This window comes from Panulirus ornatus, chromosome 11, assembly GCF_036320965.1.
Source record: "Panulirus ornatus isolate Po-2019 chromosome 11, ASM3632096v1, whole genome shotgun sequence".
Classification (NCBI taxonomy): Eukaryota; Metazoa; Arthropoda; class Malacostraca; order Decapoda; family Palinuridae; genus Panulirus; species Panulirus ornatus.
This window is the reverse complement of record NC_092234.1, coordinates 49,341,120-49,352,372: the sequence shown is the minus strand read 5'-3', so window position 1 is coordinate 49,352,372 and position 11,253 is coordinate 49,341,120. Positions and strand designations below refer to the sequence as shown.

General features: G+C 44.2%; 1 protein-coding gene and 1 long non-coding RNA gene across 2 annotated transcripts in view; one reads left to right on the top strand and one right to left on the bottom strand.

The window, feature by feature from the left end:
• Positions 1-11,253, bottom strand: part of LOC139751501 (uncharacterized) — a 62,334-nt gene that overhangs the window by 30,924 nt on the left and 20,157 nt on the right. Inside the window, exon 2 of the long non-coding RNA XR_011713353.1 lies at positions 5,484-5,676. This is a non-coding gene — a long non-coding RNA (uncharacterized lncRNA). The remainder of the gene's footprint in view (positions 1-5,483; positions 5,677-11,253) is intronic.
• The window catches only part of LOC139751500 (uncharacterized), a 28,837-nt gene that overhangs the window by 3,422 nt on the left and 14,162 nt on the right, over positions 1-11,253 (top strand).

Genomic DNA, 11,253 nt, shown 5'->3' with positions numbered 1-11,253 from the left:
AAGTGACAGATAATCACAGATTAAATATAATGGGATTCGAACCCTGACATTATAAAAGTGAAGGCCAATGCGGAGATGCAGCGATCAAGAAGGATGGGAGGAGAAGTCATCCCAATACATCCCTAGGTCATGTGCACAGGGTCATACAGCCACGCAGCCCGGGGTCATGAGTATGCCCAGCGTAGCCATGCAAAGGGCACGAACCAAGACGTGAGGTCAAGAGTCATGCACATTCTCAAGCTCGGGTCATCGTAGGATTGAGGTCATACACTGGAGGTCATGCGTTAACATACGAGGAATATTTTGTTATATTTATTTGGTAGCGAGGTAGTGAACTTCAGATAATATAGTGTGGTCATGCACCTTGAGGAAAGACGTGTTAACAATACAAACGTTTATACGTCACACCACATCATGCAGCTGACCTTGGCTACTGACCTTCCCCCACCCCCCGTGACCTTTGACACTAAACCTCGATACAAGGGACAAACCTATCTATTTATATCCATCTATCTATCCATCCATCTATATATATATATATATATATATATATATATATATATATATATATATATATATATATATAGTTAATTCTACGAGTTATTTTTGAATGCCTGATACATAATAAATCACTTTATACGTGAATTCTGTTTTAGCGTGACGGTAGATCAGTGAAGACAGAGACTGAATCAGACAGACATACAGACAGACACCCAGCGTGACGATGACCCACGGCACAAGTGGTAGAGAGAGAGAGAGAGAGAGAGAGAGAGAGAGAGAGAGAGAGAGAGAGAGGCTCGCTCGCAGAAGGCATCACGTGTGGGGCGACGCGTGCAGATGTTAGGGGCAGGGTTGGGTACCTTTCAGTTGTCAAATGTACACGTACGTATGTTTGTGTGTGTGTGTGTGTGTGTCGGGGACACACACACCGGCGGTATATACAACCCAGGTTGGTACAGTTGTTTATGCACAGCACCAAATGTGCACCTGTGTCTGGCAACGGTTATCTGTTGTTATAAATAAAGCCTACGCAGTAATGTGTTTGGTACAGCTGTCTGTTGCTGCAGCAGCTGCACACCCTACCCTAGGCAGCTGTGTCTCATACCGCTGTCTTGCTGCAGCTGTACACCCTACCCTAGGCAGCTGTCTCATACCGCTGTCTTGCTGCTGCTGCACACCACACCCTAGGCAGCTGTGTCTGATACCGCTGTCTTGCTGCTGCTGCACACCACACCCTAGGCAGCTGTGTCTCATACCGCTGTCTTGCTGCTGGTGCACACCCTAGGCAGCTGTGTCTCATACCGCTGTCTTGCTGCTGCTGCTACAGGTGCACACCCTAGGCAGCTGTGTCTAGTACCGTTGTGGGAGGCAGGCAGGCAGCTCCACCCTGGCTATGGCCTACTGAGGCGAGGTGTTGGGTGTCGGCCGGTATGGCTGGCTACACAAGGAAGGGGTGATAAGGTATGGGCGACGGGTGGGGTGATGGTGGTGTTCAGCCGGGGTGATGGGTGGGTGAGGCTCATGGGTGGATGAGCTGAGGAGCCTCCTCCTCCTCCTCACCCATCAGTACCCATCCCGTCGTAGCAAAAAGACCGAGATCCAATGTACCGTACAGCTTAGCAGTGCATTATCATACCTCAGTCAACTAGTGCATGCACGGTGCCTGTGAACTGTATGCAAGCAAGCAACAAAAAAAATATGAGGCGAAATTTGCATCTACAGCTGGTTAATGCATGCAAACCCAGGTTGGACGTGCTGTTTCCCCCAATCCACTCTAAGAAAAAAAGATGTATTTCACATAAATGTCAGAGATGGCCGCTCGTCTATCCGTTACCAGAACGATAATAAAATACTGTAAACGTTAATCTGTACAAAATTCTCCAGCAATGTTATTAGCGGGTCTGCGTGTTAACACTGAAGCCATCACTCCCGTTAGCGGATGACGCCCACACAATCATCTTTTAACTGCAGTGACACATCAGTGATTAAAGAAAAGGAAAAAAAAAGAAAATGCACAAGAAATGATCTACATCAGAGCTTGGCTAGAGCATCTGTGCGAGGCATCGTACACTGACACCTTGAACGTACGATGGCAGCGGCGACCTAGACCTTGATAATGTACACACACGTTTTTACAACGAGTAACGGGTCACACACACACACACACACACACACACACACACACACACACACACACACACACTTATCTAATCAGCGTACAATCCTATCTTTATTTCTCAAACAGGAAAACAGTGAGGGACGTTCAACATTCCAAAATATCCCATGTCAAATCTGGGGAAAAAGTTTGTACTGCGTTGGTGGTGTTGCCCCCCCCCCCCCCCACCCTGTTGCATTACGACCCCATATTGCATACTGGTGAGTCAGCGCGGCCCAGACCAGCTCCCCTCATTCACCTGGTCGGTGTGTGTACGACGGTACGGATGGTCATGTATATCTTTCCGGCCTCCCTGGCTGTGGGCGGGCCCGAGTGCTCAAGCACCCGCCACCTGACCAGAGGAACCCCCCGCCATGTTGATATGGTTCGAACAAATAACCGCCACTTTTTTTCTTTATATTTAGTAGAAATCTACTATATGTTTTACGTCTTTGAGAAGAGTATTTTCAATTTTCGGCCAAGCAAAAAAATCAAACTAGTCATTTCCGTGTTTGACACAGGAAATATATACATAAATGAGCAAAATTCATCGCTTGCAACAAGCCTAGTCAAATGAAAAACTATACAATATTCATTGCAAAAAAAATAATGTCCAATTTGAGGGGGACATGAGATATGTAAACGACAAGTATCCTCAGAAGTTTGTAAAGTTAAAGCTGTGAGGTTCAGAAAGCTAAATAATAATTGATAAGCCCAAATTACATCTCGTTTGTGGAACACATTTTCCCTGAACTTCCTGGTGTAGTGTACGACGCAGGAAAGTGTAACGAAAATCTTTGGCCGACATTTGCGTGACTGCGCGTGGCCGGCATGTCCAATGTTGTGTACACGCCTCTCCCATCGTCACTGTGGCGTGTGTACACTCAACCACAAAACACACACACACCAGCTCATTATATTTTTACCGTGAGTGCGTGACAGCCCAGGTGTGGGTCAACCATGGGGAAACAAAGCTATTTTTTTTTTTTTTAAGGTCAGTGTTATGTGGTCTTTGGTGCTATGGACGCGAAGATAGGCTCTGGGTGTCCCGGGGGAGGGATAGGGAGGTTTGAGAGAGAGAGAGAGAGAGAGAGAGAGAGAGAGAGAGAGAGAGAGAGAGAGAGAGAGAGAGAGAGAATGGGATTAGGGTGTGGCGGAGGAGATGATGGTGGTGAGGAGGAGAGGCGTTATACCGTATATTGGCACAATGAGCCACAACCCAGCTCGCTGAGGACGCCCATCACCTGCTGGCGCTCACCACCTAACGCGGCCCCCAGCACCTCGGCGCTCTACACCCACCACTACACCCGCGGGGGGGGAGGGGGTGTAACACGAGGAGGCAGGGGATAGCCAGCTGGTTTAGGAGACTCGATCAACCCTCATTCCTCTCTCTCTCTCTCTCTCTCTCTCTCTCTCTCTCTCTCTCTCTCTCTCTCTCTCTCTCTCTCTCTCACCAAACATGAAACTTTCAAACGACTACTCAACCATCTGTTTCCCCGAGAAGTAATAACTCAATTTACCTACTTAATTACTGCCATTGTTGTAGCGAGTGTGGGATAGGTAATAAACTTTTGGAGAGGGGATCATTAGAGGTTTGGATTCCAATCTTACTCGCCATTTAGCTGGCCTCCAACCCGATCTAATGAGGCTCTCTATCGATTCCAATTCTAATGTCTTGAAGTAACAGTCAACATGTTGATATCGAGTCTTACATGAAATGTCACTTCGTCGATGATAATCGTCCATATTTATAATAACTAACACTACCTTGTAATGGATTTGGTCTGTGAATACGACTTCAAAAGCAGATTAAAATAACATAGACCCCCCCAAGATCCCAACAGAAATCAGGGGTCAATGTATCAACAAATAATGTTACTTTAGATAACGCCAATATATATATATATATATATATATATATATATATATATATATATATATATATATATATATAAGCAATTTATCAGGTTTTGAATACAACTCGTCTCCATATATTATCATATATTTCCAAGCGGCATCCTACTGGACATTTATTTCATTATCACAGATAACTTAAAGTGTTACATTACCATACTAGTCAATAAATGAACCCATGTCAAATCACTGAAGTGTGTCTCAGAACGAAAATAATAAGCCAATGTCAGTCAAGCTATCGTCTGTCTGGTCACTTCCTGATTGGCCAAACGGAATGGAACTCGGTCACGTGTTGCCACATGACGGTCACACAATTTATGAGTCTGAGTGCGCGTGCGCGCTAGCTGGCTGGCCGGCCATGGCCAAGTTTAAATAAAATCATGCCACTGTTTTCTTCGACGTATAATGTATTCTTTTTGTTCTACTAATCCGTCATTAGAGTGAATGCTGCTGTATCGGGTGTTTCTCACGTAGACAACACCACTGTAGCTGCTCCAGTTGTTACAGCAAAGGTTTAAGAACTGTATTTAGTAAAATTTCTACCACCGTTCTCGCGTTGACCCCATTTTGATAAGACGTGGCAGCATAAAAAAAAAAATTGGGGTGTGTCCCACGGCCGGCCACCTGGGCAAACATGATCCCAACCCACAACCCGTAACACACACTGTAACAACCTGTAACACTTGATCTATTGCTGCATGCGTTCGTGTAATTATGATGTCAACTGTTATTATAATCTTTTATGGATGTAAATGTCGATCTTGGACATTCCTAACGTCGTCATACATTTTTTTACCTCAATGGTTCGTTATTAATGACAGTGTTCCAGCAACGCTAAACTACACAGGAAAGGAAAATTCTAATCTATCAACCCTGGCTTTCCTTATCTAGTCGTCTGAGCTTCTGTTGTCTCATTCTTAAGTAAACATACGAGTCTTACAATCTATCTATCTATCTATCTATCTATCTATCTATATATATATATATATATATATATATATATATATATATATATATCTTTTCTTTCATACTATTCGCCATTTCCCGCCTCAGCGAGGTAGCGTTAAGAATAATGGAGACTCGAGTCACTTGTGTTGTTCATGACCAGTTAGTTACGACCACTTATTTATCAATCCAGATAATAAAATAAACTAGTCAAAATAAAAAATCCTGTCGACTAATGTTTTGGGTCCCCCGGCAATATTGTAATGTGGGATACGTCTTTTTATCTTCCTGAGGGGGGGGCCAGAGTGGTCGAACACCACACCAACACCCTCCCTGTACCTCGCCCGTCATGAAAGGGCGTAAAGGGCACATCACATCCTCGTATAGGCGAGTCATTATCAACGAGAGAGAGAGAGAGAGAGAGAGAGAGAGAGAGAGAGAGAGAGAGAGAGGGGCAGGCAGTACTCACCAGCGTGTCCCTCCATGACGATGCGCGGGGTGTGTGGGTGCGGGTGAGGGAGGGAGTGAGTGAGCCATGCCAACACCTCCGGCTGGCGGGAGGAATGTGGGTCAAGCGGCTTGTTACGGTGGCTGGTGGAGCCGGACCGAGGAGCAGCAGCAGACGACGCCTCCTCCTCTTCCTCCTCATCTTCGCTACCATCCTGCCAAAATGAGGTCACGTCACTTTTTATATATATATTATAATAAAGAACAAAATGATATCATCTCCAGCTGTTCTACCTCACTCCTCCACACCAAACCATTGCACATATCTGATGCAAACAACTTGTGCTCTGAACATGTAGCTGTTAAGTTCTTTCACATAACAAAGGGAAAATAGAAGAATGATGAGATTATTATATAATCAACCATGCTATGAATTTACAGTTATCATTAATTGATACAAAATAAAAGGGTTTCATATTACTATAGTAATATATTGTATATCTTTACAGAGTCTCTCTCTCTCTCTCTCTCTCTCTCTCTCTCTCTCTCTCTCTCTCTCTCTCTCTCTCTCTCTCGCTCTCTTTCTTGTGCTTGCCATCCTATCGCTGTAGCTGTGTTGACTGTATGTGATTAGTTTACCTATTCAAAGGCAAGTTATAACATCAAGTTACAGACCTGCTTCCCCGTGTAAGGTCTATCAACATGCAGGTGGATATTCAATTCAATATCAACACATTATTCCGTAAAACAGTAAGACATGGGATCCTAGACTTGTTACTATATACCCCATTACAATGTGTGGCAGCTGTCAGAATTATCTGATATATACATATAATATTTGTAGAATGAATACCAGAACATAATTAATATACATATATACACACAAAGAATAAACAACAGGAAATATTGCAAATGTACATTTTGTTTACGCTATGAGCCGGATAAACAGCTGTGTAATCTTTAAAACGCTCGTTTGGTGAATACTGAGGTGGTTATGTGTCCAACATAACTGACAACAAAGCCCCCATGACTGGACACCACCACAGAGGTACACATCTCCACCACCAGATGGCAACACTCGACACCCACCACCCACCCCCACCCCACTCCAGCAGGCTTCCGCATCCGCCACAGTTTCATGAGTTGCCGTTTGTTTACGTTGAAGACGACGGCTGGTCGGGTGAGTGACCAACCCCACCAGCATTACCTACCCCTCCCCCCTTTTACCCCCGCACGGCAGCCCAACCACAAATTCAGCTTTGTGTGTGTGTGTGTGTGTGTGTGTGTGTGTGTTTCAATGTTCTTATCACTTGGACGTAAATATTACCTACAATAAAATTTATGAATGAATTTACACTTGTATGTCAAATCTTAAAAAAAAAACCTAAGGTATTCTCTTCATTGGTAATATAAATAATTTTATGAATGGTTTTGAGGTACAAGGAGGCACGACTGCCTACTGTTGTTAGGCAATAAGATAATTAAAAAAAAAAAAACCAAACCCACAGAAAAACAAATGACATAACTGGTTGTAACGTGTGACCGATGTTAAAAGAAAATGATTTTGCGGGTTGTCTGCTTTCAAGGAAAGTCATCCACCCATAATAGATTGAATCAGCAACGTTCTTTACAGACTTTTAAGTGATGAACAAAGGCCAAACCTAACGTAATATTTGCTCATTACACAATCACAAGTCTGTTAAACTCGCGGGAATGTAGCGTAAGAGTGCGGGGGATGAGAAGTCGGGTTTGTCAGCCAAGTTCAAAGTCTTCCTCTGCTTATTTTCCTTATTTTGTTCATAATCTTGCTAATCGGAGTTGTACTTAACCTTAACTGCATTAATATTTAAGGTAAACTCAGCAGTAACTATGAAATGTTTTTTCTTTTCGTTAATTCTACCATTGTGGCTTGTGGTTTATATTATCAATAGAGTTCATATTATCTATATTTGTCTTATCCTCTATCATTCATGCCTTTCTTCCTCCATCGTCAACCTCATCCTTCCCTTTAAACATTAACTAACTCCATTTGTGGATTTTCCTCTTCAGGAAACACGGAGAATTAAGATGTATACAAATTTCTAAAAAAAAAAAAAAAAAAAAAAAAAAACGGACGAAAACGGAATTTCTCGTCAAAAAGAAAACAAAAACGGACGAAAACGGGGGCACGAGAGGGGGTAAACTGTGGTAGTTGTGAGATCGCGTACCACATAGACCTCAGATCACTATGTGTGGCACCGTTGAAATTCCCTGCGGTTTATATTATAATTATTACTACTACTACCACTACTATATTTACTACTGTTAATAGCACTACTCTTCACACTTACTAGCACTATCTTTACTACTGTTAATAGCACTGCTCTTCACACTTACTAGCACTATCTTTACTACTGTTAATAGCACTACTCTTCACACTTACTAGCACTATCTTTACTACTGTTAATAGCACTACTCTTCACACTTACTAGCACTATCTTTACTACTGTTAATAGCACTACTCTTCACACTTACTAGCACTATCTTTACTACTGTTAATAGCACTGCTCGTCACGCTTACGGCCAGTAGCGGTAACCGCTTCACCACAAGTCAGGAACATAAAACATCAGCCCGAATTCTAAGTTGAATCACATATCTTAGAACCAAGCCTGAGAGAGAATCACATACTAGTAACAGACTAGAATCACATATCTTAGAACCAAGCCTGAGAGAGAATCACATACTAGTAACAGACTAGAATCACATATCTTAGAACCAAGCCTGAGAGAGAATCACATACTAGTAACACACTAGAATCACATATCTTAGAACCAAGCCTGAGAGAGAATCACATACTAGTAACACTAGAATCACATATCTTAGAACCAAGCCTGAGAGAGAATCACATACTAGTAACAGACTAGAATCACATATCTTAGAACCAAGCCTGAGAGAGAATCACATACTAGTAACACACTAGAATCACATATCTTAGAACCAAGCCTTAGAGAGAATCACATACTAGTAACACACTAGAATCACATATCTTAGAACCAAGCCAGAGAATCACATACTAACAACACTAGAATCACATATCCTAGAATCAAGCTAGAGAATCACATATTAAGAAGAGACTAGAATCACATCAGAACCAAGCCAGAGAATCACATATCACTAAGAGACTAGAATCACATATTAAAACCAAGCCAGAGAATCACATATTAAGAAGAGACTAGAATCACATATCAGAACCAAGCCAGAGAATCACATATCACTAAGAGACTAGAATCACATATCTTAGAACCAAGCCTGAGAGAGAATCACATACTAACAAGAGACTAGAATCACATAGAGCCATGCCTGAGAAGGAACCACACCCTAACAACACTAGAATCACATATCCCAAAATCAAGCTAGAGAGATGTGGACATTTAAATCACAATACACTAGAATGATCCCCCACTGTTGATTCGTACACGTATCATACACAGAATCACATGCTCGACTCATGCACTAAGATTATTCTCCTTCTGACCGAATACTCAAAAACATCATCAGTATCAAATGTAAGTCTCATTAATATTCAGTGATATATAAACATCAACACGTTAAGAATCACAAATGTGGTCATCAAACGCAGTAGAATCACAAATGAGAATCGCATAAAACCATAAGAATCACACAGAACTATACTCCATCCTACCGGGAAAAAATATAAATAAAATAAAATAAATAACATCCTAGAATTATAGGACAAAAGACTATCGCTCTAGAATCGCTTAAAAATTAAAGATTAGAATCTTCTAAAGCAAGAATAACTTCTAGGATCCGTGATAAGACACACTAACATACGCTATGTAAAGAGGATCATTGAAACACAAGTGGGAGCCAATACTGAGCTATGACCGAACTGGGTGAGGTTCTGAGGTTAACTTGGCCTGGTTAACGAGTCGAAACTGCTTCAGACTCGACACCCTGTCCAGCGAGGCTATAGAGTTAGAACCCCACACAGACGGAGCAACTGTTCGAACTCCATACAAGGACGGATCAACCTTCTGTATAAACGGAGCAACTGTTCGAACTCCATACAAGGACGGATCAACCCTCTGTATAAACGGAGCAACTGTTCGAACTCCATACAAGGACGGATCAACCCTTTGTATAAACGGAGAAACTGTTCGAACTCCATACAAGGACGGACTAACCCTCTGTATAAACGGAGCAACTGTTCGAACTCCATACAAGGACGGATCAACCCTTTGTATAAACGGAGAAACTGTTCGAACTCCATACAAGGACGGACTAACCCTCTGTATAAATGGAGCAACTGTTCGAACTCCATACAAGGATGGCTCAACCCTTTTGTATAAACGGAGCAACTGTTGTGAAGAGGAGGATTCACGGCACCTCATCACGATTCCCAGGTTATGAGAGAGAGAGACAAGACTTCTCCACCTGTGTCACGCGAGGTCTCCATGATAGAACGTTAACGAAGGCACGGTTCAGTGTGTTCACTGGTGGAATTACTGGGCCATCGAAGGAGATGGGGGAAAGTCATGATGGGTTGAAGAAGGAGAAATAAAGGATTGGGTTGCGTGTGACCCCGTCCCCACTAGGACATCCTGGCCAATTCCGAGGTTGTGGAGGACGTTGTGACGAGACAACAACAACACGAGGGCCAGGCCCAGAGGAGTGGAGAAAGGAATGTGGTGGCAGGTGGTGTGGTCAGCGGGGGGGGAGAAAACTCGTGGCTGTGTGATGAGAGGCGGGGAAACGGACTGGGGAAATGGACTGGGGAAGGGGGTTGGGGGGAGGAAGTAACGAAGGAGACAGGAGAGGACCTTGGGGGTTTGATGCCGATATTGACAAAGGGATGGACCCGCCCAGAATGGACGAGAGAGAGAGAGAGAGAGAGAGAGAGAGAGAGAGAGAGAGAGAGAGAGAGAGAGAGAGAGAGAGAGGCCAAATGAGGGAGACCCGGTGCCACCGTCCATAGCTGCCCCAGGACACAAGCACTGGCTGACCCGCACGTGTCTCCTGGAGGAGGAGGAGGAGGAGGAGGAGGTGACATTAGTGGAAGACAGGGCAAGAGGACAACCATCCCCCCACACACCCGTGCCTCTCCACGACAACACCCACCCAGTACCTCTCGAATACTAGCACTACCAACTCCCCCCAATACCTACCCTCCTATACCAGCACACACTTGGCACATCCCCAGCCACCTCCCCCCACACGCAGGGTGAGGGCTGTGGGCCAGCGGCAATTCACCCACTTGGCACACACCCAGCTAACTCCCCCCTTCTCGCCCCCTTTGCCCCAAACCCCTACCGCACGGCCCACTTCACCAACCAAGGCAGCCCCCATCTAACTTTTATCAGGTCACTGGAAGCAACAGGTCATAAACCCTTGCGAGTTGAAGAATCTAAATTGCCTCCACGCTCGTCCCACCGCCTCTCCCAACCCCCACACCTCTTCTCCCTCCCTCCCACTTGAATCAGACGTGGGCCTCACCTGAGGGGGGGGTTCACGGACACTGATCCTGCGTCATGCCACCACGCACTTCACTCCCACGGCGAGAGACATAATAGCAAGAGACGGAAGGAATAACACAGAGGCGAAGCAAGAGAGAGAGAGAGAGAGAGAGAGAGAGAGAGAGAGAGAGAGAGAGAGAGAGAGAGAGAGAGAGAGAGAACAATGGAGAAAACGGAACAAAGACACGAGGGTTGTTACCAGCGGACGACACGGGAAGCCCATGTCCCCATTTGTACGGGAGGAGGAGGCGTATCCATCCGCATTGTGACTTGTGAGG